This window comes from Camelus dromedarius, chromosome 2 (genome assembly GCF_036321535.1).
Source record: "Camelus dromedarius isolate mCamDro1 chromosome 2, mCamDro1.pat, whole genome shotgun sequence".
Taxonomy (NCBI): Eukaryota; Metazoa; Chordata; class Mammalia; order Artiodactyla; family Camelidae; genus Camelus; species Camelus dromedarius.
Genome location: NC_087437.1, coordinates 78797372 through 78818396, shown reverse-complemented (window position 1 = coordinate 78818396; position 21025 = coordinate 78797372).

Genomic DNA, 21025 nt, shown 5'->3' with positions numbered 1-21025 from the left:
TAAATCTCACTTGATCACGATGTGTAATCCTTATAATATGTGACTGAATTGTTTGATAGTATCTTATTGAGGACTTTTACATCAATGTTCATAAGATATATTGGTCTGTAATTTTCTTTTCTTTGTCTGGCATTGGTATCAGAGTAATGCTGGCCTCACAGAATAAGTTTAGAAGTATCCCTTCCTCTTCAGTTTTTTGGATATGTTTGAGAAGTATTAGAATTAGTTCTTTAAATTTGGTAGAATTCAATAATGAAGACATCAAGTCAGCAGTTTTTCTGTAATTTTTGATTACTGATCCAATGTCTTTACTAGTTGTAACTCTATTTAAATATTCTACTTATTCATGATTTAGCCTTGGCAGGTTTCATACTTCTAGGCACTGCCCATTTCACCTTTGTTACCTAATTTGTTGGTGTACAGTTATCTATAGTGTTGTTTTATATTCCTTTGTATATTTGTATTATCAGTAGTAATGTCCCACTTTTGTTTTAGATTTTAGTAAATTGAATCTTCTTTATTTTTATAGTTTTCCATCTAGCTAAAGGTTTGTCAGCTTTTTTTGTTGATCTTTTAGAAGGACAGACTTTTGGTTTCATTGATTTGCTCTATTTTTCTATTTTTAAATTTCATTTGTCTCTGTTCTAATTTCTATGATTTCCTTCCATCTGCTGGGTTTGGGTTTAGTTTGTTCTCCTTTCTCTAGTTCCTTAAGCTATAAAGTTAGGTTGTTGATTTGAAATCTCCCTTGTTTTTAATGTAAGCATTTATACTTATAAGTTTCCTGCTTAGCACTACTTTGGCTGCATCCTGTAAGTTTTTGTGTGGTATGTTTTCATTTACCTCAAATTATTTTCAAATTTCTCTTGTAATTTCTTCTTTGATCCACTGGTAGTTTAAAAGTGTGCTACTTAATTTCCACAATTTTGTAATTTTTCTACTTTTCTTTTTGTTCAATTTGTAGTTTTATCCCATTGTATCAGAGAAGATACTAAGTATGATATCTGGCTTTTAAATTATACTGTGACTTAATGCATGGCCTCTGGTCTACCCCAGAAATCATCCCATGTACAATTGAAAAGAATATGTATTCTGTTGTTGCTGGGTAGAATGTTTTCTATGTGTCTATTATACTTAGTTGGTTTATTGTGTTAAGTCCTTGATTTCCTTACTTATTTTCTGTCTGGTTGTTCTATCCAGTATTGTGAGTGGGACAGTGAAGTCTCCAACTATTACTGTAGAACTATCTATTTCTCCCTTCAATTCTCTCAAAATTTGCTTCCTGTATTTTGGTGGTCTCTCATTAAGTGTGTAAGTATCTATAATTGCTATACCCTCTTGCTCTATTGAAAATTTTATTAATATATGATGTCTTCCATGTTTCTTGTAAACTTTCTGATTTAAAGTCCATTTTGTCTGATATTAATATAGCCACACTTATTCTCTTTTGGCTACTATTTTCACAGAATATATTTTCCATCCTTTCACTTTCAACCTATTTGCATCTTTGGATTTCAAATGAGTCTCTTGTAGACAGTATATAGTTAAATCATGTGTTTTTATCTATTCTGCCAATCTCTGGGTTTTAATTGAAGAGTTTAATCCATTTACTGATAAGGAGGGACTTACTGCTGTCATTGTGCTATTTTATTATATAAAACATTTTTTTCTAAAAAAGCCTTATAGCTTTTTTTGTCTCTCATACTCTGCAGTACTGTCCTCCTTTGGGCTTAGCTCAATTATTGTAGTGAAATATTTTAATTCCTTTCTCTTTTCCTTTTGTGTATATTTTATTGCTATTTTCTTTGTGGTTACCATGGACATTACATTCAACATTATAGAATTATTTTAATTTGAATTTATACCATCTTAAAGATACAAAAACTCTGCTCCTTAACAGCTCTTTACCTATTCCTTTTGGTTGTTGATGTCACAAAACTGCATCTTGTTATACCATTTGCTAAAAAACATAAACTAATTTTTAACTGTATTAGTCATTAAATTATAGAAAACCAGATTTTGAGTTATGAACCAAAGTTACAGTAACACCAAATTTTACACTAATTATTTTTTTCTTTAAATAAACTAGTCTTTTAAATTATGTAGAAACAAAAAGTACAGTTACAAGCCACTGTTACAATAACATTAGCTTTTATAATTGTTCCTGTATTTATCTTTATTGGTATCTGTATTTCTCCATACAGTTTTTAATTACTGTCTTGTATCCTTGCATTTCACCTTGCAGGACTCCCTTAAGCATTTCTTGCAGGCTGGTCTAGTGGTCACAGACTCCCTCAGCTTGTGTTTATCTGGATATATCTTAATTTTTCCTATACTCATAAAAGACAGTTTCTCAAGTTATAGGATTCTTGGTTGATAGCTTTTTCTTTTAGCACTTTGAATATATCAGCCCAGTCTTCTGACCTCCAAAGTGTCTGATGAAAAATATGCTGATAATCTTATTGAGCATATTTGAGTTCATCTTACTTGGAGTTCACAGAGCTATTTGGATGTTCATATTAATGTCTTTCCTCAAATGTTAGAGGGTTTTAGCCATTATTTCCTCAAATATTCTCTCTGCTCATTCTCCCTCTGTTCTTCTTCTGGGGTTCCCATAATACATATGTTGATCCATTTTATCATATCCTAACAAGCTCCTTACAATCTTTCTGTCATTCTGTTTCTCAGACATAATAATTTTCCTATCCTCAAGTTTGCTGAGTTTTTCTCCTACCTACTCAAGTCTGTCTTTAAAACCCCCTAGCAAAATGCTTCATTATTATGGTATTTTTAGCTTCAGAAATTTCATTTGGTCTCTTTTTAGGTTTTCTATTTCTTTACTGATACTCTCATTTTGTTCACATATCCTTTTCTTGACTTTCTCCATGTCTCTCTTTAGTTCTTTGAGTATTTTTAAGATTTTTTTTTAAACCTTTGTCTAGTGTTTTTGCCATTAGATTTTTTTCAAGGATCATTTCTGTTGACTTTTTCTTTTTTTCCCTTTGAATATGCCATACTTTCCTGTTTCTCTGTATGCCTTGTGATTTTTTTTTTGAACAATGAACATATAAATCTAATAATGTAGTAACCCTAGAAATCAGGTTCTCCTTTTTCCCCATGGTTTTTGAGGGTGTTGCTGCTGTTGTTGTTGTTTTATTGTTTTGTTTTTGCTTTTGTTTTGTTTTTAATTGTAGACTGTCTGTGCTGAGAATCATACTTAGGTATAAACTTAAGGTCTTCTCAGGCCTTTTCTGAGCTTTTCCCATGGCATGTATACTTTCTAACTTTCATTATATACACAGTTGCTTTTGAATTACCTAGTCTTTAATGTCTAGTTGCTAAAAGCGTAAAAAGCAAAAAAGTAAAGGGGGGTGGGGAGGGACCCATCCCCTTAAATTTTTGGAAAGTCACTTCAGCCAAGGGGGTAGGGACTGCAACAATGGGAGAAGGTGCACAACAATGGCTGCCCATCTCTTTGTCTGCACTTCTGTGATCAGAAACTACAAAAAACAATCAGAACAGAGATCCTTAATATTTAGAGAACAGGGTCTATTTTGCCTACCCTCACTCACACGAACTGTGTGAAAACTGCTTCAGGAATACGTGCATAGCTGCCTGCCATGTGGCTAGGGTTAGTGAAGGAGTAATTGCTGTTGTGCTAAAAGCTGAAGTTGACTGAAATGAACCACAACTAATTGTCTAAGTCTTCCCCTGAAGTAATAAGCCTTCAACAGACTCCAGAGTTTGAAAACAGTTACATCAGAAAGACTCTGCCAGTGCAATTACTGGCTAGGTAAAAAGACAAATTCCTGATGGTACCTACTCCATCTTCCCAGAATCTGCTGGACAATCTCTGATATATATTTTTAAAAACTCTCAATTGAATTTTGTACAAATTTTATCTTTAGCACCAATTTTTAACTCCAAAATTAAAAAAAAAACTAATACTCTGATTTGTTTTAATATTTACACTATATTCCTTTTTGTAAAATATGCATTAACTTATTCAATCTCCACGCCTACTCAGCAGTGCTATCATTATTCTCACAATACTATGTACCAATGTGAAAACTGATAAACAGAGAAGTTGTGTAATTTCCCAAAGATCCTACAACCAATAAATGTCAAAATTTTGATTTGTACGAAAGAAATGTGGCTCCCAGATTTATACTCCCAACCCCTACAATTTATTTCAGAGTACTCATGTGACCAATTAGGAAAAGTTATGCTCACTACCAAAGTTCTTTGTGCATTTATTAACACAAAATAGTAAATGTATTAATAGTTATTCATACAGTTAAAAGCCCTGGTACTAATAATGCAACCAAAAGTTAACAGAATATATTATAATGTCTCTTTAAGTTCACAACAGCAGGAAAAAAATAAAATAATACAGCTTTTCTTTACCAGCACAATCTGGAAACCCAGGTTCTTCCAAACCTATTCCTCTGGCTAAGAAAAGTTCAAAAGGAAACAGCTAGTATGTGAGTGATTACAACTTTAGACATGAAGCCTTGTGGATTCAGTATAACAGTAAAAATATTATTTTGAGTAGCTCTGCCTCTTAATTATTCAGTTTATCATATCTAATAATATCTGCCAAAATCTACTTTTGGTTCTAAGTTTTTTCTAATTGTGCATTTTCTTTTCAGGATCTAATTTCATCCTGAGGAGGCACTGATGGTTGACTCATTTTATGTTCTTACCACTTTTCAGTGTGCTGACTGAAATGCTCACCAACTAAACATTTCCCTTATCTCTACTGCTTAGTGTTATTTAGCCCCAGTCATTTTTGGAATCTATCCCTAATAATGAATTAAACCTCAAATGAGATAGACAAATCAATGTAGTCTGAACTTCCTCAATGTAGGAATAAAAAAGCTGGTCCAGGTAGAACAATCAAACTATCCAAAGGTGTGTAATATTTTTATATTTGTTTACATATACCCTGTGGTGAACTAGAAAAGATTTAGAGCAGTCTATAGTGATATTTAAAACACAACAAGAGAGTTTAATGAAAACGAAATGAAAAAAAAAAATAGGTAAACAATATGAACATTAATAGAAAAGAGATAGAAGTATGTCTAAAATAGAAATAAACACAGTAAAATCATACATTTTCTAGATATGGGACATTAATTTGAAATGTTAGAAGCAATCCAAATAAGAAGACCAGAAAACAGCAAAATAGTGTGTTTAATGATAAAAATCACACAAATTACTCAAGGAAAGAATAGCTATTAATGATACTATAACAGAAATATATTTCTCCAAATACCCTCATAATGAAGAATTTACAGTAATTCTTAAATCACATTTCTTATAGTAGAAAATGTGTCTTAATATAAAATAATGTTGTCTTACAGGAGCACAAATAAGTAAATATATATGTATTAAGACTAATAAGAAAACCTGTAATTAGCCAAGATTTTTCTGGCTTTGTTACTAGAGGATAATTTTATATTCTTTGATATAGGTAAATGTTATAAATTTCAGCAATTCTCCATAATTAACTGTCTTTCAGCTGAACATTCTATACTTTTAAATAGCATTCCATTAAAAATTGTGTTGCCTGGTAAATAAACTGAACTGGTTTTGGAATTAGCCTTTTTTTCCTATTATGATATATTATAAATTTATTTCTTCCTATCTCTTGCCATGAGTCACTGATTGTGCCACTGATCTGATCCCAAGCCCAGCCAAACTTTCAAACCTGAGTGAAATATGTATAGTTATAAGCTCCTAAGATATGGGGACTGCTTGCTGTTTGATATTATCAGAGTAATACTTAATAGAGGTAGCAAGTACAGAAACTTATGCTCAATTATATACATTATCAGGGGGAAGACTGACATCATACTTTTTAAATGTAGAACAAGATCATCAAAGCTTAATAAAAGCCATCCAGATCTGATTCAGATTTGAGGTGAGGAAAAACAGTAAGAAACAACTAGTTTCACAATGACTCCTAGCTATTCCAGCCTAAATTTCATTTCAAGATGCTGCCCTTTCTGCCACAATTGAATATAATCAGGGAAGCTAAGATGGACCTCTCTTGGAGTTAGCTATCTACGTCAAAACAAACTGTCTTGTCTGGGAACGTCCTTTATAGTGATAGGTAGGATCCCAATCATCACAGCTCTGCATTTTTGTCCTACCTAGCTGATTCTTTAGGAATATATACTTGACCTAGACTGGGCCAAAATTTTTAATTTGTAATAAAAGCTAGGGAACGAGCAGTAGGTGAAATTGCATATGGTTGGTTGTCAAGCCTCTCTTTTATGTCAATTAATCAAGACTCATCATATTTCTAAATTTCTACATCCTTTACCCTTTTTTACTTTTTTAAATCTTGTTGGGGAAAGCTGACACTATATGATCGCAAGTAATACAGCAGGTTTTGTCAAAAGTTTATTTTTTCTGACAAGTGCAATTGGGAATAACTCCTTACAGATTAGTTCCTTACACTGAATGTGTTCTGAGTGACTATGGTCTCATGTCACTTATAAGCCCTATTGCTTTTTACATTGCAAAAACCCTGCATGTCCAGGGAAATTAATTCTTGATTATGAAATACTCTAAATTTTATTTTATATAATATCCCTTAAAAGGAGAACATGAAATAAAAACTATCACATATATCTTTGTTATTAATACCAAAGAATCAAAACCCAGGTTGGTTGTTTCAATATTATTTGGCCATAATAAAAAAATTTTGTATTTTCATTTTTCAGTGGCAAAGAACGTTGTTGCTCCTCATGCCAACAATATACATTCACACAGGCAGTTAAACTATCACCAGTCTTCTGTTTGGCTCCAGGTAAGGGAAATAACAGCTTGTGGAAAAGCTAATTAGATCCAGTTATTACTCACCTGAACTAATTTGACCTCCGATGTCTGGGAAGACGTCATCTGAATTAACTGAATAGAGATTTAGCTACTATATGCACATGAGTTACTGTGGATAATTTATTCCGAATGAAACGCATTTGGAGAAGAGGAATGTACTGATTGAGACAAAATAATTTTAAAAAGGAGGGAGATGATCTAATTAAAAACTCCTAAAGGAATATGATTGTGCAACATAACTTGTACTGATTCATTAATCATTTGCGTATTTTCTCAGAACAGTCTCTTGCTGTAAGTAAAACAAAAGTCCTTAATTTTACTTTTAAAGTCTGAGCCTAAATTTGTTCATGTGATAAGGTGATGACTTATACTGATCAAATAAATCCTTCCCTCTATGGAATTTCTCTCCCCCCCAATATATCATTTATTTAAAATGGTAACTAGATGCAAGAAACCCTTCTTGATTTTGTAGTTTCTAGATAGTTAATAAAATCCACACTAACTCACATAGATGGTTTCTGGGGTATGACAACACCACAATATTTTAATATCTGCTAAGTGCAGAGCAGAGTGCTCTAGGCAACATAAGATATTCAACGGGTTATAACTTCCCCCCAGGTAGCCAAAGCATGAGGAAGCCCTCACATTGGCATAGGCTTATAATGAGAGTTTTTCAGGAGAAAGTTGATGGACAGATAGAAGACGATCCACAAATATCTATTCCCATTTACTGAATCATTTTTATTCACTGGTAGGAAAACACATATTCTGAACCAAGAAAGCTTTATCAAATCGTGCTGAGAAATGACTAAGAGTGAAAGTGAATTAAAATATGGAAAATAATAAACAACAGCTCTCAAAGTAATTATTACATAATAGGATGATAAAAGGGGATTGAAAAGGAGATGGGTACATAATTATAAATTTCCACTCAGGTCTGTGAAAGAGTTAGCAAAGCACATCACTATAAAAGGAGAAAGAAAAAACTCTCTTTATACCTTTTCCTTTATTCTTTATGACACTTAGCCTGCTATGCACTTTGTAGCAAAGGAACAGCTTCTAATCTATTTACACAAACCTAAATAACTAGTGGGTACTGACCAAATGGTAGTTCAGACAGGGGCAGGCAGTATTCAGGCAGGGGAGGCAGAGGAGTCCTATACCTTGAAGAATTTGTGACATCCTATAACAGACACATGACTCCATCTTCTCAACTGTATCTTTGAATTTTACACTTTATACTCTCTTAAAAAGCCAATAGCCTTGTGACATATTTAAATCACCATCAATCATATCTAACTTAGAATAATTTAAAGTTCTGAGAGTAGGCTTCAAGGCAAGATGAAAAGGACAGCATTAGATAACATAGAGATGTGTAAGGGAGTAACACTAATGTGACAAATAGAAATTACAGAGAAGAGAGTATGAGGACTTAACACTGTTTCCTAGCCAATAACAACTATTTCTGATGAGCCCAGTAGCTCAGATGTCACTGGATCCATTTATTTGCATTAAGAAAGTCATGAGTATATGCCACTATTTCTTCACCCAACTTCTTCAAACAGATCACATAAAGCCAGATGGGGCAAAATCAGGTCTAATGTATTTTTCCCTAACATTAGTAAACAGTGTTTTTGCACTTATGTGAATTGATCTTGGGTATGTGCCTAAAATGCCATGAAGCATTTATTAGGACATAAATACATAACATTTAGTGCAAAATTTCTATTAGCCACATTTTAAAGAAGAAGACACTGTGGCACAGAGAAGCTAAATATATTTCATAAGGACAGAAGCACACCTATAAGTGATATAAATCCAGCCTGTCTGTCCATGGTCTTACACTATGACTTTGCTATGCTGTCTCACTGAAAAGACCAAAAAAAAAAAAAAAATTAATGGTATTAGAATATGAAAAAAGTTACCCAGTAGTACATAAATGAGTACACTTCAAAACTTTTAGAAAGTAAACACATTTTTGACAAAACAATCAGTTGAAAATTATATATAATTTAAGAGAGCCTCCTAACATAATACATTTATTTTCTTTCATACAACAGCAGATTTCCTTCTGCCTTCATATTAGATGGATGGAAATTTTCAGCAACCTAATTTTGGCTCTGAGTCACAGTCAGAAAACTGACCAGCAGTTTCCTTGATATGATCAACTCAGCAGGCCAGCACAGATGGGCCTCCATCACCTCCTATCATTGAGTGCATTAGTGTTGTCATCCCCCAGATCCAATTACATGAATGCTGCTTGGCCAAACAACACAGGGCCTTCCTTGTCTCCAGTGTCTCCTTTTAGAAGTGTATACAATATCACTTTGCCTCCTGGTGCTGGAGGTGGCCTCCTGGCTAATTTGATAAAGAGAACAAAAAAATAATGTGACCCAACCCAATGCTGGCAACTGCCTTGGTGTTAATACTATTTCTTTAACACTTGTAATTCAATCTCTTAATAAATAAAGCACAATTTTTTCCCTTAGCAACTGAGATTCAAATGCTTTGCGATAATATTTCCAAATTAGAATCAGCAGCACAGTATATGTATCTTCCTTCTGTCGACAAGACTTACAAGTTTTATTGTGAATTTAATTATTCCCTGTCTGACCTCAACATATTATCCTACCACCAAGATAGGATTAAGGGATTCCTGTGATATAATTTCAGTTTCAATTTTTAAAAATAACTTTGTTTTTGATTTCTACAAAGTAAGGGCTACCATTAACAGAAAAGCTTCAGGATTAAAAAAATAATAGGTGTTTTGAGGACTTTCGTTTGTTTGTTTGTTTTAATTCGTTTAGAATGTCTACAAGCCATATATCACCACCTAAAACAATATTTCTGTTTTCATAATATAGGAATACAATAACTCAATAATTAGGGAAATCCAGAAATACATGACAGGTGATGCTCACTGCTGATCATCCTTTGACATATGCTTTACTTTTCAGATTCTTCACTTCAGAAATATAACACAATCATGATAGCAGCAGGAGTAAGTTAGGCTATGACTGTCATTCCAATTTCCTTTATTGATCTCTATCTCTCACCTATCTATCTTCCTTTCACACTGAAGGTAACTGCAGAGAAAAATCAAGAACCACAAATGGCAGGTAAGTACTGTAGGTCTGAGTATGTGTCTCAATATTTTGTCATATAGCACATGTAGAGTAATGGCAGTGGATTTGAAAGGAGACTTTTTTTTAGTTTTTTAGTTGCTAAAGGATCACCAAAGTCAGCTCAAACAATTTGTGAATTTATACAAGTTCTCTATTCTTCAGGGAGGAAGAACCATATCCTGGGATATGGCATGAGCAAATTACTCAAAGAAGAATTCAGAGCAGTTCTAGCAGTGTTTTTGAACACTTCCAGTTAGTGTGCCACTGAAAGGTGGCTAACTTCCCTCACTGCAAAACTTTGAAAGTTTAATTAACAAAAATATCCTCTCAAATACAAAATCAGAGTTCCCAAATTATTGGGTTATTTGTTATTGTTTCCTTAAAACAACACAGCAATGGATGGAAGTGTTTCTAATCAGAGATAAATTTAAAGCACGATTCAGATAGATAGGATAGTAACAACAGAAGCCTGGGGAGTAGGATGAACCAGTATGCCCAAAATGGTAACATGTGTGTGTGTACCAGAAAGAGCATTCAAAGCCATATTAAGAAATGAAAGAATGAGTAAATGGCAGCATCAGGCAACTGTAAAGCCTATTTGTAGACTTTAAACTCAATTTTAGAGATAATGAAAAATTGTAGAAGATGCAGAAGACAGAAGAAATATAAGAAATTACTGATATAAGAAATAACTCTTTTACCATTACTGAAAGAGTTCAAATAAGAGAATCAAGATTTTTTAGGATGCAGTAACGACAATAATATTTAGCTTTTACCAAAAGAATTTTAATGTAAATTTAATTAAACATTGCATATGAGATAAGCTTTTTGGCTAAAATAGTTTTAAAAAGAGTAAATGCTAAAATAGTGCTGTTTTGGGGTTAGGGAGTGGGAGGTACAGACTGCTGGGTGTAAGATAGGCTCAAGAATGTATTGTACAACCTATCTTTAAAAATTATATACAAATTTTAAAAACACACAAAAAACAAACCAAACAAGGCAAAACAAAAAACTCAGGGTATCTTATATGAAAAAAATAGTTCTGTTTACTTTGAAGTTAAATTTGCTGAAGTACTATAGTCCTAAGTGTATATATAAAATCAGAGGCAAAATTTAATGTCAGAGAATATAGAAATCCTTATGAATTCAAAGGATATATTGACAGTTAAATCTAGGATACCTCATTTTTGAACTGAATTATCTCAGAGTTTACCAGAACACAGAAATAAGAAGAAAGTGAGATACAGAGAGAATAAGTGACTTGTCCAAAGTCATAAAGCTTGTAATTGGAAAAAAAATAGAATAAAACTGTGTGTCTTTATTTTTCTTATAAAATATTTCAAACATATATACAATGTATAGAAAAATAAAATAGTCATATCCCCACTATGTATTTTTAAAAACCCTAGTATTTTGGCCATATTTGATTCAATTTTAAAAGGAATGCAATATTACATATATCATTAAAGCCCTAGTGTGAAGCTCTATTTGTCGCTGCTGGAAACAGACCTCTTAAATGTGGTGTTTATTATTTTAAGACATATTACTTCTAAAAATAATTCATATCCTTTGAATTCAGGAAGACATCTTGGGGTTTTCCTAATAAAATGCAAGTATTAAACTCATTTGGAACTGGTCTGAAAAGATGTTCCCAGCTGAATTTAAGTAACAGTTTTAAAGAAGTCATATCTGAATGCATACAGTCCTTCCACAGAAGTAAATTATTGTCACTTTAAAAAAAAAGAAAATGAAAACAGAACGTCCTGGACAAGCAGTCAAAGACAGCTGTATCCTACTTCCTGTTTTCATTATTACCTTCTATGACCTTAGGCAAATTACTTAATAAATCTGATTCTTCTTATCATGGAAATATTATACAAAGTATTACTGAGGTGTTTGTCTTTCCTATGAGCAAGATGTATAAATGTGTTGTTTAAAAGGACATTGCAGCATACAAATAAATTCATAGATCCTAGAAAACTTGACGGAAACTTGAAGATTTTAAAGGGATTTGTAAGATTTTAAGTGTTAAAAAAATGATCCTCACATAGATCAATGGAACAGGCTAGAGAGCCCCAAAATAAACATACACTTACCATCAATTAATCTATGACAACGGAGGCAAGGATACACAATGGAGAAAAGACAGTCTCTTTAATAAGTGATGCTGGGAAAACTGGACAGCTACATGTAAAAGAATGAAATTAGAACAGTCTCCAACACCACATACAAAAATAAACTCAAAATGGACTAAAGACCTAAATGTAAGACCAGATACTCTAAAACTCCTAGAGGAAAACATAGGCAGAACACTCTGATATAAACTGCAGCAACATTTTTGTGAATCTGTTTCCCAAAGTAAAGGAAATAAAAGTAAAAATAAATAAATGGGACCTAATTGAACCTTTTACACAGCAAAGGAAACATGAACAAAACCAAAAAACAACCTACTGAATGGGAGAAAATATTTGCAAATGATATAGCTGATAAGGGATTAATATCCAACATATGTAAACCGCTTATACAACTCATCAGAAAAACAAACAACCCAATTTAATAGACATTTTTCCAAAGAGGATATGCAGATGGCCAACAGTCATATAAGAAGATGCTCAACAATGCTACTCATCAGGGAAATACAAGTCAAAACCACAATGAGGTATCACCTCACACCTGTCAGAATGGCTATCATCAAAAAGAATGCAAATAGCAAGTGTTGGCAAGGATGTGGAGAAAATGGAACCCTTGTACACTGTTGGTAGAAATGTAAATTGGTGTAGCCACTGTGGAAAACAGTATGGAGGTTTCTCAAAAAATTTTTTAAAAAAACTACATATGACTCAGCAATTCCATTCCTCCACATATATTTAAAAAAACTCAGAAACGCTAATTAGAAAAGATATATGCACCTCACCATGTTCATTGCAAACAACTGTATTTTAATCAAAGGATTTTATATCCTTATCTACAATTACAGTAAGAAGCAGTGAGTAATATACTATTTCTGAATTTCTCTGGGGGGGTGGTATTTTGTTTTCAACATTTAGAATTAATTTAGAGACAAATCTTTAATAAAACACCTTTTCTTAGCTAAGTATCTTGGAAAACAAATTCAGACACAAAACTTTAGTTGAGTGTAGTTTATGTGGAACATCATCCAAGGAAGTGCAAATGAGGGAGTTGGAAAAGAAGAAAAAACAATCAAGGGTGTCTTAATGGAAAGGTCACCATTTTGACCATCTGAGAGTTTATCTCACTGGATACTCTCAGAGGAACAGTGTAGAATACATTTCAGACTTGTTTCCTTGAAGATAAATTCCTTAGATAACTTAGGTACTAAGGCGAAGGGTTGTCTGTGGGAATGTTAAATTCCGGCACTGGACTGCTATCTTCTTTATCGGCTGAATGAGCCTCTATGGCTCAGAAGAAAGCTCCCAGGAGGAGAAGCAGAGAGATACAGGCTCCCTTTGAGGAGAGAAGCCTTCAGCATAGACAGGAAATTTCCACGGCAGCAGCAGGGAAACTTCCAGATAGAAGGAATTTGGATAGGGCTGGGAAATCACAGCATGTTATACAAGCAAAGGGAGTGCTACTTTTACTCTCTAACACCAAAAGTTAATGCAAGTATTATAAATCATGACAACTAAAACTGTAACTAATGAAAATCAAGAGGTGCAACAAAGAAAAAATGACTTACAATAGTGAAAACAACCTTTTAAGAACTAAAATGTGTAACAACAAGGTTGGGAGTTGGGTAGGTGAGAGAAAAGGTAGGAGGTAACATAGTGCACCCCATTCTGTGCTTTTTCAGTCTGTACTATAGATACTCACTTCCACAGTTGGTGCACTCATAAACAGAGCTATAAAGGCATTAGCATTACTTCACCTTATAATGGTAGTATCCATTAGAAAAATTAAACTTGGAAATATTAACCATGATTTCCTCTGGGGAGTTAGAATGGGCTTGGGAATTATTAACACAGAAAATAATTCTTTGCCATTTTATAATTATTTTCTAAATTCATCCGAGCTCATCAGTTAATTTTTGATTTTCACAGAAGTTAACTGAGGGACATGGAGAAGTGGAGAGCGTAAGGTTGCATTATATGATGATGACATAGACTGGGTTTGAATAAAGTCTGATGATTTACAAACTCAAACCTTGTTTATTCTGTATAAGTCACTCACCTAATTTTTATATAAAAAGGATTAAAAATTATTCTTAAATTGAGATTTATTTTACAGGACATATTTGATATTAAATGGTAATCCTAATTTGATTCCTAAGCTTTTGGTTTTCTTCTCTTGTTTATATTAATCATTTCAGATGGAAAGTATTACTTTTTAAAATATTTAAAAAATAAATTTTGGTTTCAAACCACAGAAGCATCTATGATAGTGTAATTGAGGCAGCAAACCACTTGACTGTAAGCTATTTACTTGGGTGACCCTAGCACAACTAATAAAACTGAAGGCAGTTTTCCTGATGATGACTTTTGATCAAAATTTCTGTACAGTTTCCCAAAAGGGCACATTTTTTGATTGTAGAATCTATACTGAAAGAAAAATAAAGAGACTAGGAACAAGGCAAAATTATTTTTGAAGTTTTTACTAACCACTTCCTAGGAAATTGTACACAGTAGAACATTTCTGCTTCTCTTACTCATGCAACGTTATCGTCTTTCTCTTGTACAGTGTGTTCCTTAAAGAGCTATTGGGTAACTCTTTGTCCTAGAAATGAAATGTATGGTAGTAGTTGAAGGCACATAGGAATACTTTGATATTGAAAGTGATATTGGAAAACAGAGTAACTGTAAAATAGGGGGGAAAGAGCAATTTTTATCATATTGACATGAAATGTTATATTTTCTCTTTTTTTACATGTTACTTATAGGAAATATAGGTTTAATTTATTGATGGTTTGACATTTGAAACAAGTTGAGTAACAATGTTATATTTTCAAGCCTGGAAATATTGCTTGATAATGTCCCTCTTTTTTAATGAAAACAATGCAAGAAATATGGAATGGAAACTTATCCTTTCTCCCTCTCTCATTGTCTCTATGATGTTCTTAAGTCAGGGGTTACATTGTTTTTAATTTTACAATTATTATGTTATAAATATAACACAAGAATTAAGAATTCAGTTTTCAAAAAATTCAGCGTTTCAGAAGAGCAAAAAAAAAAAAGAATTGTAAAGGTAGCCAATTTCACCACTAACCACCTGACCTCTGATACTGAGTCCTAATCCACAAGTTAAACATTTTTAACCTTTTCTGGTTTGGGGTTTTCAAATGGCTACTCCCTTTATTGATTTATTGTTTTTATACATTATTTATTATCTCTCCTAATTGAAGCTTGAAGATTTACTATTGATCTCATACCTCACATTTATTTTTCATTCTCCTTCCAATTTTTTAATAATACCTAGTTTCCAGATCTTGTGTCTTTATAATTCTAAGATACATATTATAGCTCCACTTTCTTATCTCTCAATTTTAAACACATCATATATATTAAACCTTAATTATCCAAAATAGGACAAACATCACTCTTGCCACTCTTTCACTCAGTTTTCTCTGCTCCTGAATTTCATCTGTTGTCCATTACATTATTCTCATAGCTGAGATATTCACATGCACATGCATAATCGGTTTGTATATGCAAACCCCCTATGCTTTAACTATAATTTCATTGCAAAAATCAGAAACAATTTCATTCATTTTTTTAGATCAGAAATAAGTAAATGTGTAAGGAAATCCTTAAACCACTATGTTAAGGAGACTATTCCAAGAATCAAAGTTAGTACACTTCTTACGCACAATTCAACAGTTGTTCTAAATTTAGCTTCTTTGCATTTGGCCCTTTATGATTTTTAATTACTTTATCTTGTTCTTTTTCAGAGATAATGGATATGCTTTTACCCAATCATTGTAGGAATCATATGCCTTAGTCATATAATTTCCTTGCCTTTATTTTTTCACTATTTTATTTATTTTTTAAAATTTTAGCAATTATATTTTTATTGCTAAAATTCTCTTATTACATGGTGTCTCACTCATATTATACTTTTCTTATATTTCAAATGACTTACCTTTTTTCATATTCTAGTAATATAATTTTTTTTAAATGATCTTCTCTTCCTTTATTTCTATTTCATTATTCTGGAATCTATTACATGTTTTCATCTTGAATTGTCTTCTTGTTGATTTTCCTCAAATGTTCAGGGATACTTGGCAATCCAATTATAGCTGTAAATAGAAGTCTAAACTAGGTAGAAAAATATAGGCCAGGATTCCTCTGTTATTGTATAAATCTGTTCCCAAATAGGTCCTTCCATCAGGAATGGAGCTCTGTAAGCATAATGAGGTCATACAAGTTGGCAACACAAGCTACAGAAAGGGAGCAGAAAAATTAATTGTGTACCAAAATACAGTCCTTGAATTAACTACTCTTAATTGTTCTCCATAATTTTTTGACCTGCAAACTAGGGGCAAGATGATTAATCAGGGTTTAAAAAGAGTACTAGACTAATACTTTAATTTTAATTCAATTTAATTTTAATATCATTAAAAATATCTTTATTTTGCACATATATATATAATTAAATATCTGTGTGTATATATTTTTTTCAAAAAGCACATAATTAAAAACCAATAGTGTTGAATAATACGTTTTTAGAAAGTCACTGCTATACTCATTCATGTGCATACTCTTTATTTTGAGCTAAGAAGGTTTTTTTCTAATGAAGAATACTATTCTAATGATTTTTATTAGCATTATTGCTATTTTTTTGTTCTTTCTCATAGGTTCTCCACATAGTTATGGATTCATTCTTTTTTTAACAGATGCACTATTTATTCAGTGAGAATTGTAGATAAATGATTTATAAATATGTTTACTTTGTCCAGCACTAGTATCAGAAGCCTCAAAAATCTTTTCAAGGAGATGTTAGATTCAATTTTTGTTAAGCCTTAAGAACTTAAGTCTTTAGTAAAATATGGAATATAAGGCAGAGAGATGCAGGATTTGAGGAGAAGAGGCAAGGAAGGACCAGTTCCAGAAAGACTTTGAATATTGAGGTTGCTTCTTTCATGGGTATTTGGTATTATACCTAACAGAAAGAAAGCAAAATGCAGTCCAACTATCCTTTTAAACCTCTTCAAATGAGCTACAAAATGCATAGTCCATTGTTTTGTTTATGTAGTCTTACACAGTAACATGTAGGTAAAAGTGTGCAATGAATACAGACATAGGATGATATAATTCCATGGAAGGCTGTATTGAAATTAAATCCTTCAAGTATTTTATCCTTTGGAATATTTCTTCAAATTACTGAAGATTCCAACTGGCTTTCTTCTTCTGTTTTGCACTTATTTTTGTTTTATTCAGGCAGATGTATTCTTCCAAGTTTTCAAAAGTCTTTATATTTACTTTTTTTCTTTCAGTATAAATTCTACTGTCAAAAATGTGCCCATTTGGGAAACTGTACATAAATTTTGATCATAACTCATCATCAGGAAAACTGCTTTCAGTTTTATTAGTTGTGCCATGGTTACCCAAGTAAATAGCTTACAGAAAGTTGGTTTCCTGCCTCAATTGCACTAGCATAGATGCTTCTGTGTTTTGAAACCAAAATTTATTATTTAAATATTTGAAAAACTAAAAGTTTGGCAGTCATCTCATGCTTAGTTAACTAGCCTCTACTGTAGCCTTTCTGAAGTCCCCTAACTAATCCATGGTGGAAAAATAGTCTTTTAAAAGTAGATGTAAATATACTGTTCCTAAATATAAGAATATAATAAGTATTCATGTTATGTAAGATCAAAATATACTTTAAAAAATGAATGTCCAACTTCCAGTTTCCACTCCAGCATTTAAGGAGCTGGGAAGTCATCACTCCATTCTAATAACAAGTAAAAAGCTGAACAAACTGAAAAATCAAAAGCTTCTTAGATCTGTTAGAGAAATGAAGTCACAGGGCAAACCACTGCTCCCAAAATTGGAGGGGCAGCCACGTGGATACAGAGAAATACAATTTACTGGAGTAGAAACCTCCAGAGAATCAATACTGGGCTAGGAAAACCTGAACTGTAACTGATGAATTGCTGGAGGCTCAGTGTGGACAAATCTGAGATTTTAAACTCTTGGGGGCTCCAGTAATAGAAAGAACTCACAATTTCTTCAGTTTCACCTCCAGGAACCCAATCAGATTCTCATATGGAAGACCAGAGAAAAATCCCAATCCCTCAGCTTCCAGCAGAGGGAGAGAAAAGTAACCACTTTGAAATATAGCAGAACATTCTTTCTTCTTAACTAGGTCTGCCCTCAAGAGAAACGATTTTATCAGAGCCTTAACCTACTGGAGTTTTATCAGACCCTAACTGAAATAACGGAAGGGAAATAACTCCAGCTCCCTCTAACTTTCCATGTGAAGGAAGAGAAAAGCATACACTACACCCTTCTAGCCATCTGGTCTCACCTAAGGTGGGGAGGTTTTGGGACTCACTTGTGAAGTTAACAGACGAGGGGCACAGAATCACTAAAAGACTGACACCTAATCATAGGACTACACAACACTTCCTCTTCCCTGCATCTTACCACCACATTACTAATGTGGCCTATTTATGACACTTCCTTTTATCTGGTAAATCATGTCTAGCTATCAAGAAAACATTACAAATCACACTAAACATCAAAAAAACACAGTTTGAAGAAACTGAGTGAACATTAGAACCAGATTCAGATTATAGAAAGAATTTTGACTCATCAGATCAGGAAATTTTTAAAACTATGATTAATATGCTAGGAGATTTCCTGGAAAAGGGCGAGAATGTGCAGGAATAGATTTGTAAAATAAGCAAAGAGGTGGAAATTTTAAGAAAAAAATCAAAAAGAAATGCTAGAGATTAAAAACACTGTAACAGAAATGAAGAAGACCTTTGATGGGCTCATTAGTAGACTGGACAAGACTTAAAAAAGTGACTCTCTCTGAGCTTGATGTTATGACAAAAGACACAACCAGAACTAAAAACAAACAAACAAACAAAACCAAGAGATAAAAGGAAAAAAAGAGAAGAAAACCAAGAATGGTGAGAGAACTACAAAAGGCACAATATAAACAAAATGTGAATACCAGAAGGGGAATAAATGAAGAAGAAACTGAAGAAGTATCTGAAGCAATTCTGAAAATTAATGTCAAACAACAAACCACAGATCCAGGAAACTCAGAGAACACTAAGCAGGATAAATGACTAAAAACTAAGCCTAGGTATATCATAGCTAACTACAGAAAATCAAAGATAAAGAAAAAATCTTGAAAGAAGCCAGAGAGGGAAACCCTGGTTCCGCAGAAACCCTGGAAGCAAGGAGAGAATGGAGTGAAATATTTAAAGTATTAAAAAGAAAAAACCTGCAAACCTAGAATTCTGCAACCTGCAAAATTATTCTTCTAAATGAAGAGAATAAATACTTACTCAGACAACAAAATGAAGGTAATGTGTTGTCAGTAGACCTGCCAGGCAAGAAATATTAAAAGAAGTTATTCAGAGAGCAGTAAAATGATATAGATCAGAAAGCCAGATCTACATAAAGAATAAAACAGCATTGGATAAATGAGGTAAAATTAAAACTTTTATTTTTATTTGTCTTATTATTAATTGATCTAAGAGACAACAGTTTGTTCAGAATAATAATAGCAGCAGTGTCTATGAATATACATATTTATATATTTACATTTTATATATTATATATATATACAAATACACATACATGCTTGTATATACTTATATATAAATGAAGTGAATGACAGCAATGATACAAAAAACAAGACATAGGAAGAATCAGGAATGTCGTTATTATAAGTATGTGTATTACCTGTGAAGCAGTATAGTGTTATTTGAAAGCAGATTTGTATTAGTTGTAAATGTATACTGCAAACCCTAGGGAAACCATTAATAAAAGTTTAAAAAGTATAATTGTATAACTGATATTCTAAGAAGGAGATAAAATATAATCATATAAAATGCTTAATTAAGACTATAAAAGGCAGAAAAAGAGTGTAAGACAAAATAGGAACTAAGAACAAAGGCAATGAATGAAAAACACAGTAACAAGTGTGGTAGACATTTACTCAACAATATCAATAATCACATTAAATGTCAATGGTCTAAATATATCAATTCAAACACAGAGATTATTAAAGTGGATAAAAAAAAAGACCCAATCATATGTTGTCTACAAGAAATCTACTTTAAACCAAAAAGACATGTAGATGAAATGTAATTGGACAGAAAAAGACACACCATCCAAACACTAATCAAAAGAAAGCAAGAGTAACTATACTAAAGTAAATCTTACTAAAGATTTCAAAAAAGAGGAATGTTACCAGGAATAAAGAGACAGGAGCTTTATATAATGATAAAGAGATTAATTCTCTAAGAAGACTTAACAATCCTTAATGTGTATGTACCTAAACACAGAATGTCAAAACATATCATACAAAAACTGAAAAAACTGCAAGGAGAAATAGATGAATCCACCATCTATTTGGAGACTTCAATACCTTTCCATCAGAAATAAACCCAACAAGCAGAAAATCAGTAAGAACACAGTTAAACTGAACAACACCATCAATCAACTGGATATAGCTGATATTTTTAGATATACTTCAAGCAACAATAGCAGAATACACATTCTTCTCAAGAACACATGCAGTATTCACTAAGAGAGACCATATTCTGGACCATTAAAAAAAAAACTGAACAAATTTAAAAGTACAGAAATCATAGTGTCTGGTTCTAGCCCACAATGTAACTGAATTAGACATCAGTAATAGGAAATTAACTACAAAATCCCCAAATACTTGGAGATTAAGTAACACTCTTCTAAATAACGCATGAGTAAAAAAGAAATTTGAAGAGAAATTTTAAAATATTTTGAACTAAATGAAAGTGAAATCATAAATTTCCAAAATTTGTGGGACACAAAAAATTTAGTGCTTAGATAAAAATTTATAGCATTTGGATGCATATATTAGGAAAGAAGAAACCT